At 49.0% G+C, this 13019-nt stretch overlaps 1 protein-coding gene across 5 annotated transcripts in view; it reads left to right on the top strand.

The window, feature by feature from the left end:
- LOC139760167 (putative sodium-coupled neutral amino acid transporter 11) overlaps window positions 1–13019 on the top strand; it is a 223199-nt gene that overhangs the window by 110367 nt on the left and 99813 nt on the right. The window lies entirely within an intron of this gene.

Below are 13019 nucleotides of genomic sequence, written 5' to 3'. Positions count from 1 at the left end.
ACCACACCCATCCAAGACACTACCCAGCTGGTGCATCCCTTGAGGCCAAGACTCAGAGGGTCTCCAGCTCTGCTGGTCGGTCTGTACAAGACAAGGGAGGAAGTAGTGTATGGAGGAAACCTTAAAGGAAACATCTCGTCAATATGATCTTTCACAGTGGAGATTGAGAACTGATGATAGACGTTAGAGTGAGAAGACCAGAGATTTCAAATCCAGTGTGAGTAGTATTGCCACAACCAGCACACTTGATATCTCAAAAGATTGGCTTCTGTGAAATCTCTTTAAGCAGATGTTGTGAGCAGCTGATATCGAGTTAAATCAAATTCTACAGAGAAGTATAACAGTAAATGATTGGAAAGACATTCATTAATTGGCATCTGACTGGCTGATGTGACCAGCAGCTTCAAGGAATGTTTTCAAAGAATGTTTATGTCTGGAGAGATTCTGTTTTATGGGACAAAGGAGATAAACTACATGTCGCTCTTAGAACCATCGACCAAATATGTGTCACTGTGGCAGCTGAGCTGTGAAATGCCGGTGATGGTGTGACGACCAAAGAATCCAAATAGAATGTCTAAAGTATTGCTAAAGTTGAGTCAACTATTTCATCAAAAGGAAAAGAGAATGTAGGTCAGTAAGAGATCCTCCCGCCATTCGTGGATGAATGTCTTAAGACGTTTACCGCCGTATGAACCAAGCAAATGAGATACCATAAATAAGACGAGGGAATTCAGACTTGGGTATTAGTCTAGACTTAAGCCTGTTATCAAACCTACGCAGCCAAGCTAGACATACGTATAGTTTTTCTTGAATTTCATACCTAAATCTGCAGTGGAGTCAGACTATGGGAGGCCCCCTGAATAGTCAGTAGGGACTTTATCTATGGGAAGGAGGCTGTGGAGGAAATAAAGGACGGGCCAAGAGAGGCCATAAGGCTGGAGAGATGAGTGCGTATTGTTAAGAGGGAAGAAAAGAAGTTAGCACAGTTGGATGAGGAAATAAAGAAAGTGAGAAAGTCGAACTTAAGCACAAGAAGAGTGTCGTCAGATGAGAGGAAGTTATTGGTGTTAAGAATGTAGTTAAAGAGCAGAAATATGACAGAGATCGAAGGGTTGACAAAGCTCAGGCGGGTCTATTCCAGATGTTCAAGAGGTTCTTGCACAAGAGGAAGTGCCACTCGTACACATTAGAGAAACTATTGATGATATCAAGCAGGGGACCAAGACACGGCTCCTGCTGGGGGAAGGAGCAGTGTCTCGGACCCCTTCTACAGACTCGGAGTATAAAGACTAATTCATTCGGGCGGGGAACTGTGGACGCTGAAGCAGAAAATGGAATGAAAGAATAAGCAGAGTTAGCAACATTACAACCTGGTGACTTTATGGTCTGGTGGAATGAAAAGTTTAGAGAAGTGCAGAGTATACAGGAAGACTGCTGGTCTGCAGCAAGGAAGGTTATGAGGAAAGTCAGGGAGACAGAGGTTGACGGATAGTATGGAAGTATACGTCTAGCTTTTCACAACATACTTCAGGCTAGAAGTAAGACTTGCTTCACAGGTTTGGTCGCCAGAAGAAGGACTTGCTTCTCAGGTTTGGTCGCCAGAAGGACTTGCTTCTCAGGTTTGGGCGCCAGAAGAACTTTCTTCTCAGGTTTGGGCGCCAGAAGTAAGACTTGCTTCTCAGGTTTGGTCGCCAGAAGAAGGACTTGCTTCTCAAGTTTGGTCGCCAGAAGAAGGACTTGCTTCTCAGGTTTGGTCGCTGTACCTAAAGAAGGACAAAGAGCTAATTGAGAAGGTTAAGAGGAAGGCAACAAAGGGAGGTGAGCAACAAGGAGAAAAGTTAAGAGGAATTGAATTTGTCGACCATGAAAGAAAGAAGACTTAGAGGTGACCTGATCACAGCAATCAAGGTTTTCAACCAGTTTAATGGTGGAAGGACAATACATCCAGAGGCCATAACAAAATCATGCAGGAGACTTGCCAGAAAATACGTAGATAAATTCTTGTATGATATGAAAGTGCTGGATGAGTGGGATGAAGTGAACGAGGACACAGCAAACAGAAATGCAAAAAAGTTGCCCGATAAGGATGAAGAGATGGGTCACCCGCCATTGTAGAACTCCTTTCCCGTACAAGATAGATGGGTGATTACACACACACACACAGAGCCTCCCCGTGATAAGCTGTGCTGAGGATTACGAGTCACGAGTCATTGCCAGAGGCCGCCATTCTTCTATACACGGGATTATTCCTGGGGTGGGACAAGGGAGGGAGGGGTCCCGCGGGAGCAGATTACGCCATCATATTACCTTCCTGAACTTGAAGGGAGTGGTGTGGCACAGTGCGAGGGAGTGGTGTGGCACAGTGCGAGGGAGTGGTGTGGCACAGTGCGAGGGAGTGGTGTGGCACAGTGCGAGGGAGTGGTGTGGCACAGTCCGAGGGAGTGGTGTGGCACAAGGGAGTGGTGTGGCACAGGCCAAGGGAGTGGTGCAGCACAGGCCAAGGGAGTGGTGCAGCACCAGGGAGTGGTGTACAGGGCCAGGGAGTGGTGTGGTACAGTGCTAGGGAGTGGTGTGGCAGGCACAGTCAAAGGGAGTGGTGTGGCGCATTCCAAGGGAGTGGTGTGGCACAGACCGAGGGAGTGGTGTAGTACAGTCCGAGGGAGTGGTGTGGCAGGCACAGTCAAAGGGAGTGTTGTGGCGCAGGCCGAGGGAGTGGTGTGGCGCAGGCCGAGGGAGAGGTGTGGCACAATCCACCTCGACGCACCAGCGTGGAGTTGAGGTTGCCCCTGGTGCAAGGTTCACTTTGGTCAGTGCTCTGGTGACAGTGAGGGAGACGGAGGTGTGCAGGGATAACCAGAGGTGATGGATAGCACTGTCTGTACGGCGGATATGACAGACGGGGGAGGAGAGGACGGGACAATGGTCAAAGGGAGACGGATAGTGCCTGTGTAGATATGACGCGAGGACAGAAGATGGGGGAGGACTGGCTAGTGTGGTGAACTTTAAAACGTTGCGACAGCAGCAGTGAGAACTGAGGGAGGTGAAGATTGGAATGTTAGAGAGAGAGAGAGAGAGAGAGAGAGAGAGAGAGAGAGAGAGAGAGAGAGAGAGAGAGAGAGAGAGAGAGATCGGCCTAATGAAGGTGGGGGGAAGGTTAGGGTGTCAGAGCAACAGGTGGTGTAAAGGCGGAGGCAAAGGTGGGGGTGTGTGAGCAGTGTAGGATGGGGGCGGACAGTAAGGCAGGTGTCGGTGTTCATCACTGGCCACTGGCAGTGTGAGACAGTCTAGGAAGGAGGTCTGACAGAGTGGCCCACTGCGATACACTGGTGTGGCAGACATGGTGAACTCGCATAGTGTATGGGTTGAGAGCACAAGGTTCTAGATGCAGGTGGGGGAGGAACCTGAGGTGGAGGGGTGTAGGTGTCTTGTGGTGAGGCGTCTGTGTCAATGCTCGTCGGGTTTTAAAGCAGGAACCCAAACCAAGGCCTGAAAATCCTTTCGTCTTGGAACGAAAAGAGAGATGGGGGGGTGGGGATGAAAAAGTGACTTAAGCCTGTAAGAGCAAGATTAGATCGCCCCCACGAACAAAGGGATGGCGCGGGGTCGAAGCCGATGGACTGGAGGAAAGAAAGAAAAAGAAATATGGACTTTGACCTGCAGGGGACGACATGGAAAAAGTGATCACCCCGTCAGACATCATGTTGGCTGAAACTGTGGGAAATGGAGATGTAAGTGGCACTCGTTGCAGGAGGGATACGAGGGGCAGCCTTCCGAGAGGGGGAATTGAGGGAGTCGCTGGACGAGGGTGGGTGTCGGCTGCAGAGGACTTGACCCAGGGGATTCTCAGGTGGGTCTCCTAGTACCACGGAGGCTGGAGGACAGCGAGTCTTGTTACCCCCATCAATGGATGTCGCAAACAGAGAGTAGTAATGACGCTTGATTTTCCATGCTGGTAAATGATGATCAATACTGCAGCTTCAGTTGAGGCAAAAGTTGGTGTCATTGTCGTGGTCCAACAAGCTGTATCCTCTGACAGATCAGATCCGACGGTGAGGGTACATTATGTGGTTGAGGCTGTGGGAGCGCGTGTGGGGCGCCTGGTGGTGGCCGAGCTGGGACCTGGTGTGTGTGTGTGTGTGTGTGCAGGTGTGTGTGGGTGGCACCGTGAGTGGGATGGATAGGTAAACTATAGTTGAGGACGTGGGTGTGTGGGTGGGTGTGACTCAGCTGAATAACATGGTGACCCGAGGTGAGTGAGGAGAGATGTAGGAGATATGCAGGTGAGGAGTGGCTGATCTGGGTCCCTCAGAGTGCCAAGTGACAGTGTTAGGATGCGCCTGTGTTGGAGTGTCTGGTGCTAGTGTTTGTCTCAAGTGCCCGAGTTGGGAGTGTCGAGGTATCAAGTGTTGGAGCATGCCAGGTGCCAGCGTTGGAGCATGCCAGGTGCCAGCGTTGGAGCATGCCAGGTGCCAGCGTTGGAGCATGCTAGGTGCCAGCGTTGAAGCATGCTAGGTGCCAGCGTTGGAGCATGCTAGGTGCCATCGTTGGAGCATGCTAGGTGCCATCGTTGGAGCATGCTAGGTGCCATCGTTGGAGCATCCTAGGTGCCATCGTTGGAGCATGCCAGGTGCCATCGTTGGAGCATGCTAGGTGCCAGCGTTGGAGCATGCTAGGGGCCAGCGTTGGAGCATGCTAGGTGCCATCGTTGGAGCATGCTAGGTGCCATCGTTGGAGCATGCCAGGTGCCAGCGTTGGAGCATGCTAGGTGCCATCGTTGGAGCATGCCAGGTGCCAGCGTTGAAGCATGCTAGGTGCCATCGTTGGAGCATGCTAGGTGCCATCGTTGGAGCATGCTAGGTGCCATCGTTGGAGCATGCTAGGTGCCATCGTTGGAGCATGCTAGGTGCCATCGTTGGAGCATGCTAGGTGCCATCGTTGGAGCATGCTAGGTGCCATCGTTGGAGCATGCTAGGTGCCAGCGTTGAAGCATGCTAGGTGCCATCGTTGGAGCATGCTAGGGGCCAGCGTTGGAGCATGCCAGGTGCCAGCGTTGGAGCATGCCAGGTGCCATCGTTGGAGCATGCTAGGTGCCGGTGTCGGAGAGGACAAACGGAACACTGTTGGAGGATCCCAATTCTCAATTGGACACGAAGTTATTGTCACCTTACAAAGAGATTTTTTCATCTGCCGCCGCAGCCAAGGCTGGAAATTGGATTAGAATTTCCTGGAAAATACAATGTACACAAGGCGGAGGCCACAAAGGTCCCTTCTAGGGGACTGGGATTATCAGTCAGCCATCAGAGCCGGGCCCTTTGTGAGGTGTTCCCCCAGGGGCTGTACCTGTCGCACCTCACACGACCCCCTGGGGCGGGAAAGTGGTGGGGCGTCAGCGCCCCTATGATCGATGGTGGGCTGTAGCTTCCCCTATTATGGGCCATAGCAGCCCCACCACCATCGCTATGGGCTCCCTCCCTACTACGTGGGTTAAGACTTCTCCCTCCCTCACCGTGGGCCGGCCACACATACATCCTCTCCCAGGGTACACCAGTGTAGTCGCCTCTCCCTTCCCTAACAGTGACCCATAGAGCCTCCTCCTCTCCCACAGCAACTCATAATTGCCCTTCGTGGTCGTAACAGCTTTCCCTTGCCCACAGTGGGCTGTAACATCCCACCTTACCCACAGTGGGCTGTAACACCCCACCCTCCCCCACCGTGGGCTGTAACACCCCACCCTCCCCCACCGTGGGCTGTAACACCCCACCCACCCACCGTGGGCTGTAACACCCCACCCTCCCCCACAGTGGGCTGTAACACCCCACCCTCCCCCACCGTGGGCTGTAACACCCCACCCACCCTCACCGTGGGCTGTAACACCCCACCCACCCACAGTGGGCTGTAACACCCCACCCACCCACAGTGGGCTGTAACATCCCACCCTCCCCCACCGTGGGCTGTAACACCCCACCCTCCCCCACAGTGGGCTGTAACACCCCACCCACCCACAGTGGGCTGTAACATCCCACCCACCCTCACCGTGGGCTGTAACACCCCACCCACCCACAGTGGGCTGTAACATCCCACCCTCCCACACCGTGGGCTGCAATACCCCACCCTCCCCCACCGTGGGCTGTAACACCCCACCCTCCCCCACAGTGGGCTGTAACAACCCACCCTCCCCCACCGTGGGCTGTAACACCCCACCCACCCACCGTGGGCTGTAACACCCCACCCACCCACCGTGGGCTGTAACACCCCACCCACCCACAGTGGGCTGTAACATCCCACCCACCCTCACCGTGGGGCATCATCCCCCAACACCTTCGAGGGACATAGACTCTTAACTTCCTTCATTGTGACGAAGAATTTGCTAACAAGAAAAGTTTTGTACAAATAAAACTGGTCGATAGCCCTCAGCTCTGAGAGAGAGAGAGAGAGAGAGAGAGAGAGAGAGAGAGAGAGAAAACGGGATACCTTGAGCACTTTTCCAGTAGGTCTTTATGTTAATATTCCAACTTTCGTTTTCTTTTAAAGAGAATAAGTTTACAGTAAATCAAGGAAATAGGTTTACAGTAAACCAAGGAAATAGGTTTACAATAAACCAAAGAAATACGTTTACAGTAAATCAAGGAAATAGGTTTACAGTAAACCAAGGAAATAGGTTTACAATAAACCAAAGAAATAAGTTTACAGTAAATCAAGGAAATAGGTTAACAGTACACCAAAGAAAGACCCCATACCAAGTTGACAGCAGCTACTGAAGCGTCCGTTCTCATGACACATACGCCAGCAGTTCAAGCACTAAGACGTCTTGGAGTATTTACCTTTCAAGGTAACGCATTTTGGTGTCGACCTTTCTGTCATATGATATGTTTGGGCCAGAGGATCCCATGGGGCAACTGTCTCCTGTGGTTGTCCCAGAGGGACGACCAATATTCGAGTACTCGTTGTATAAGTAGACTCGCAGGTAATGGGTTCCACTTGTTCATTAAGGAGGATGTGGAGACTAAAAAGCCATAGACAATGTTCACTACGTTTCGCTATGTTCATATAACAATGAACTCGGTTCTAGAATATCACACTCCAGCAAGACACTATAAGACAGTCTTTTTAACATTTGGAAAGTCCTCCACATTCTTTTTTTAGCTTAAAGAGGTGGACCGAGCTGGCTTCCACCTACCTGAATCTCTGTCTCCCACACCCACTTTTAAGTACATGGGACGCACGGCTCTCTTTTCCAGGATGCTACCCTTGAAAACATGTACGTGTTGTGTGTTGTTTTGATAATTCGTCGAGGTGGCGTGTGTGTGTGTGTGTGTGTGTGTGTGTGTGTGTGTGTGTGTGTGTTTCATCGCTCTGATGGACTTGCAGAATACCCTACCTCCTAGCCTTGTTTACTGATGCCTTCTGGTTCGTCCTGTTACATGACAAGACAACAAAATGCTGCAGGAACACTCACTGTTCCTCATGACATGTCATGAGAACTTCGTGACATTCCTGGACCAACAGTCCCTATACTCCGTACTCTCTAGCTAGAAATGAGATCACATCACACTTGGTGAAGTCAACAAAGCACAAAATTATGCAGGAGGTTCATCAGCACCTGCTTAATACCTTCCTGTGTGGGTGTTGACGTATGGGAAGGGGTTAAGAATACCGTCTGGAATCAATGTGTGTGTGTGTGTGTGTGGCTGGCTGGAACTTGCCACACCGCACTGGTGGCTAAGACCACTGCATCTGTGGTTGGTTGGACGAGCTTCATGCGTCTCAATTGCAAGGGTTACTTGAGGCCGTCAACCTCACTACATCCTCCACACGAAAAACTTTTAACTTCTTCTTCAAGTGTTTGATACATATATGTAAGGCGTCAAACAGTCTCGCTATTGATGTGGCTCATCTGTGTTCCAGTCTTAATGTATCTGATGTCTCATATGAACTTCATCTGAAGCATGGAGGAACACTCACGTGTCTGCTTCACTGCATGCCATCCAGCTGGAAGGAACTGATAACTATATCACCATATATGCTCGAAACCTCCTTGGTGTCCAGGCGTACTAGGGCCATCTGGCTGGCCAGAAACTGTAGGAGTTCAATCTTCTCGTCGAAACTTGGAAAATCCTTCAAGTTCGCTGGAAGACGATTTGTTGGGGTTCCCCTCGTACATATACTGGTTCCTTCTTGGCTTTGATGTTAGCACACTTCCTATGCAAGTTTGGGTAGTGTATAGTAGTTGTCCATTGTTATTATGGTGGAAATAGATCACCAGCATGTCCTTGAAATATATTGATATATTTACTTGAATTCCCTCAGCACCGTCCACAACTTTTGATATACAGCTGTGTACATGTATTGTTCCTCTCCTGTTAGGTCACCTTTGGGTTTCCGACCCCTTAAGTAGACCTGTTTCTGTCTCTATCGAACCTCACCAGACTTGGAAACAGTAGAAGCCTATGGCTGATTAATATCATGTCGAGTTGTGCGAAAGATATCCAACCAGAGAGAGAAAGGAGGAAGATATATACCAACCTCACTTCTCAATTCTGTACAGAAGTGACTTATCCTGAAGGGTTGATCTCAGTCTTCCACCTTGTGACAAATCTCTTCTGAACTAATGTGTTACAGTGAGTTACTTGTGGCACTTGCACTAGTAAGTCCCCTGCTTGTATGTACATATACAGACTCCAATGCTGTCCTCTTCTGCCTCTAAACACAAGTCTGGAAACATCCTGAAGCAAAGGCAGGTCATACACTCCAACCTTGCTCTTTGTTTGTGCCAGAGGTCGCTAAACCTTGCTGCTGGAGCTAGACCATATGAGATCTCGCTCACAATACATTGAAAAGTTTCACTTGAATGTATACTATATATTAGGACATCAGTTTCTACACTTAATGGAAGGAACTCAACACTGTTATGTATGTCAAAATGGAACTTGATTCCCCAGTTATTACCCACTTAACCCCTTTCTTTTTATAGTCTTTGATACGATATAATGGCCATGGTGTATTCTTAGGGCCACATCCAACCCCAGCAATTACATGACTAAGGTCAATTACTTTTCTAAGACAGGTTGGCAGTAAAGGTATTCTCAATGAGTCGAGAGAACCTCAAATTTCGTATGGACTGTGGTCACTAGAGGAGGTATGAGATCCCCATGGTCAGTAATGTTGAACATATATAAAGGGACGTCTATGGCAAGCCCCTCACTTCGAGAGGAACGTGCACAGTTATCGCCTCATCTTTGTCGACCAGGGCGTTGCATGGGGCGTCCTCCATGGCCAATTGCAGCCCACAGATAATTTAGATAATAACACTGATAAAAGCCACATTACATTCTATAATGACAATACAACGCGGAGTGCTGCAGATACGAGATCAGGTCATTAACTTGTTCTCTTGTTATCGAAAACAGAAAAGTTCAGTCCGATCATACATAGAGAAAAGCAGACTTTAATTAGGAAGTCTAGATGAACTTTAGACTTGGCTGGGTGCTTCTGGTGTCGTGTCAATATAATGCTGAAGGATGGGTCCCTCGTCGGGCGGTAAGGCTCAGATCTGTATCTCATCAGAGGTGGGGGGCCGGCCATAATGCCAGCGTAGATGGGCGCCCCTCTAGCCCAAGAACGAGGCATGAATAACGCTTAATAAGAGCTAATTAAACTTCTGTTCTGGCTAATGAATCCTCATCACACCTGAGCTGAACCTGGCGCGCGCGGAGAAGTGGCCACCTGGAGTATTGGTCATCACTACCACCTGGAGTGTTGGTCATCACTACCACCTGGAATATTGGTCACTACACTACCACCTGGAGTATTGGTCATCACTACCACCTGGAGTGTTGGTCATCACTACCACCTGGAATATTGGTCACTACACTACCACCTGGAGTATTGGTCATCACTACCACCTGGAGTGTTGGTCATCACTACCACCTGGAATATTGGTCACTACACTACCACCTGGAGTATTGGTCATCACTACCACCTGGAATATTGGTCATCTCCCCCACCTGGAGTATTGATCACCGCCACCTGAAACATTTGGCCTCTACTTAATATATTGATCAGTAGCTGGAATGTTTGGCATCAAATGGAATAGTTCTCTCTCTCTCTCTCTCTCTCTCTCTCTCTCTCTCTCCTCCGCCGCGTCTTGGCACAGGGCGGTGGAGGGCCCTTCCCAGTCCAGTACAGAGGACCGGGTCCTGTCATCTCGTGTGGATGATCAGCTGCTGAGTGCTGCCCTCGACTTGAGGAGGGACGAATCAGTCACCTGGTGCATGTGAAGCAGGAGGACACACAGCACTTGTCTGTGTCCTCACGTATTACTACAGTTAGGCTAACCTCACTGCCGTGCTCAGTTACTCCCATGCTCTACCTTCGTACAGGGGGTTTGCCTCGAGTTAGACTCGCACCAACCTGGCAGAACTGGTAGCCTAGAGCGGTAGTCTAAGATTAGACCAACACCATCCTAGTAGTACTAGTGGCCTAGAACCTATCTACCTGAGGAACTTGGCACAAATGCTTGACGAGGTGTTGATACCTCACTATCAGGTTGACGCCTCACTGGTTTCCTTGCTCATAATCGTCGTCTCATCATATCAAGCTGTGTGTGTCTTCCTGTAATACACAAGCTCCCTCCCTTTCTTTTAATGGACTTTAGTGTATAATGCCTCAATGATCTTTACTGTTAATCCGATGAGCACAACGGAACGAATACTTGTGGTATATTATAGCTGGGTCTTTCAACTAACCTTTAAGGGTCAGTATAAACAGAGGTTGTGCTTACAACACTGTGATCAAGGGTCGTCCCGTGATCATAAAGTTGATCTATTGAGCCTAACCTAACTTGGTTCCCGGGTTACCCTTGCCTAACTATGATCTCCAGGTCAGCGGAGCCTAACTTGGTCTCCAGTTAGTCAAGCTTAACCTGGTTCTCCAGTTGGCCAAGCCTAACCTAACCTGGTTCTCCAGCTAGCCAAGCCTAACTTGGTTCTCTAGTTAGCCAAGCCTAACTTTGTTCTCCAGTTAGCCAAGCCAAGCCCGGTTCTCCAGGTTAGCCACGTCTAATTTGGTTCTCCAGGTTAGCCAAGTCTAGCCCGGTTCTCCAGGTTAACACAGCTAACTTGAGGTTTTCGAAGCCTAACCCATTTCCCCAGGGTCACCTCGCAGGTGGGCCTGCTAGACTGTTATCGATTTCGCGAGACATGAGCTGCTACGGTAGGCTGTAGGGGCGGTCGAAGGTGTTGGTTAAGGACGACCGGTGAGGGTGATGGCTTGTGGCGCTGGGGTCGGTGGGTCTACTGTGGGTTATCTCTGTAGGGGAACACTACGCGATCTAGGCGGACGCCGCACGAGACCTGCGCCTGTTTGTGATGGTAGATGGCAAGGTGTTGCGTCTTGGGCCGTGGATGTTTAAGGTGTTCTCTTATTTTGTGTGCATATCGCACCTTTGGATGTAAGAGGTAGTATTTTACAGCCTCCCATGCCTGTCGTGCCGAGGCAGTAAGATCTTATTTCCAAATGTGCTGTAAGGTGGGAACCATACCTTCCAGGATCTTCCAGGTATAGATGATGAAACACTCGTCTGCACTCCATGTAGTATAGACTCCGGAGATTTCAGCCTCTCCCAGTGACAGAGTTCCTTTACCACAGTAATATAGGTTGTGAAAGATCACGGAACATGATGCTGATTGCGCAGTTTCGCCCGCCTTGTATGGGGGTGTTAAGACGCGTTTATATTCAGTTCGTGAAAGAATTAGTGCGTTGAATGATATCAACATTGGTGTTCTTTCCCTTGTCGTGAAGGTCCCTCGGGCTCAGCTGCCAGTAGCAAAAAGATAAGAATAGAAATACCAAAATGCCATGCAGCACCGTGGGGACATGCTGGTGCCAAGGAAATTCTATAAGAAATCGTGGACTGGATGAAGTTTCCCACAAATTTAACATCCGCTCAGCGGCTGGATTTCTAAGAAAGAAGACATGAATCTTGATAAACTGTACTTTTGTTCTGGTAACAAATATTAGAAAAGATACGCACCCAAGCCTGATTTAGAATAACTAAATCGGGAGGTAGTTTAATCCAATGTTCAACTGCTTGAACATAGGGGAAATAACTTTTGCCCGCATTGCTGTTACATCTTCCTTTTACCTACTTCCAGTAGTTTTCGTCACTGTATCTCGTGTCTAAAGTTGAAGAGATCTTCGTATATGTTTTCGAAAGTGTTCAGCATCTTGAAAATGTGTCAGATCTCCTTGGGAGTCTAGCGCTTAATTAAAGAGATAACCTTAGGCCTTTGAGTCTTCCCTCTTGAAGTTCATTTCTTAGAGAAGGGGATTAGTTTTGGTTGCTCTCCTTTGAATACTGTCTAGTTTCCCTTCATCTATGATTACGTTTGGTGTCCAGAATGGGATAGCGTTTTCCACATGAGATCTAACCAGGGTGTTAAAAAGGATGAGCATCATTTACCTTATTTTGTAGGTTACATTTGTGTCACTGAAACCTCAACATCCAGTTGTCTTTCTTATATCTAGTTAACCATTGTTTACCGTATTTAAGGTCATACTCACTCAGTCATTTACATGTTTATACAGTAGTGATTTGCCATATATTCTTTACTCAATGATTTATCCTTATGGGGCCAGAGCATATCACTTTGCATTCATCTCCTTCGAAATCCATCTGCCATGTATTCGTCCTAGCTCCATTGGTTTGTTCTCATCCCTCTGTATCTTCGGGCAGTTATCCTAGTGTTTACTAATGTAGTATATTCGTCAAATTCCGGTATTCTCCTGGTGACTCCTGTCTCCCTTGGTCGTTCATGCAGATGATGGAAAGTGTGGGTCTTAGAAGAGGGCAGGAGGACGCAGGGTTGGGGCGCTCGAGCTTTGGGGTAATGAGGTCAGCAGACACCGTAGACTCTGCTGGCTTCAGAGATACTAAAGCGCCACAGGTTAGCGGTGACGAGTTCGCAGGTCTAGCTGGACGAGCAGAAGTAACGTGGTTGAGGGGGAGAGCTGCGTACGCC

The sequence above is a fragment of the Panulirus ornatus genome, chromosome 35, assembly GCF_036320965.1.
Source record: "Panulirus ornatus isolate Po-2019 chromosome 35, ASM3632096v1, whole genome shotgun sequence".
NCBI lineage: Eukaryota > Metazoa > Arthropoda > Malacostraca > Decapoda > Palinuridae > Panulirus > Panulirus ornatus.
Note: the sequence above shows the minus strand (reverse complement) of the source record. Positions and strands in the feature narration are given on the sequence as shown.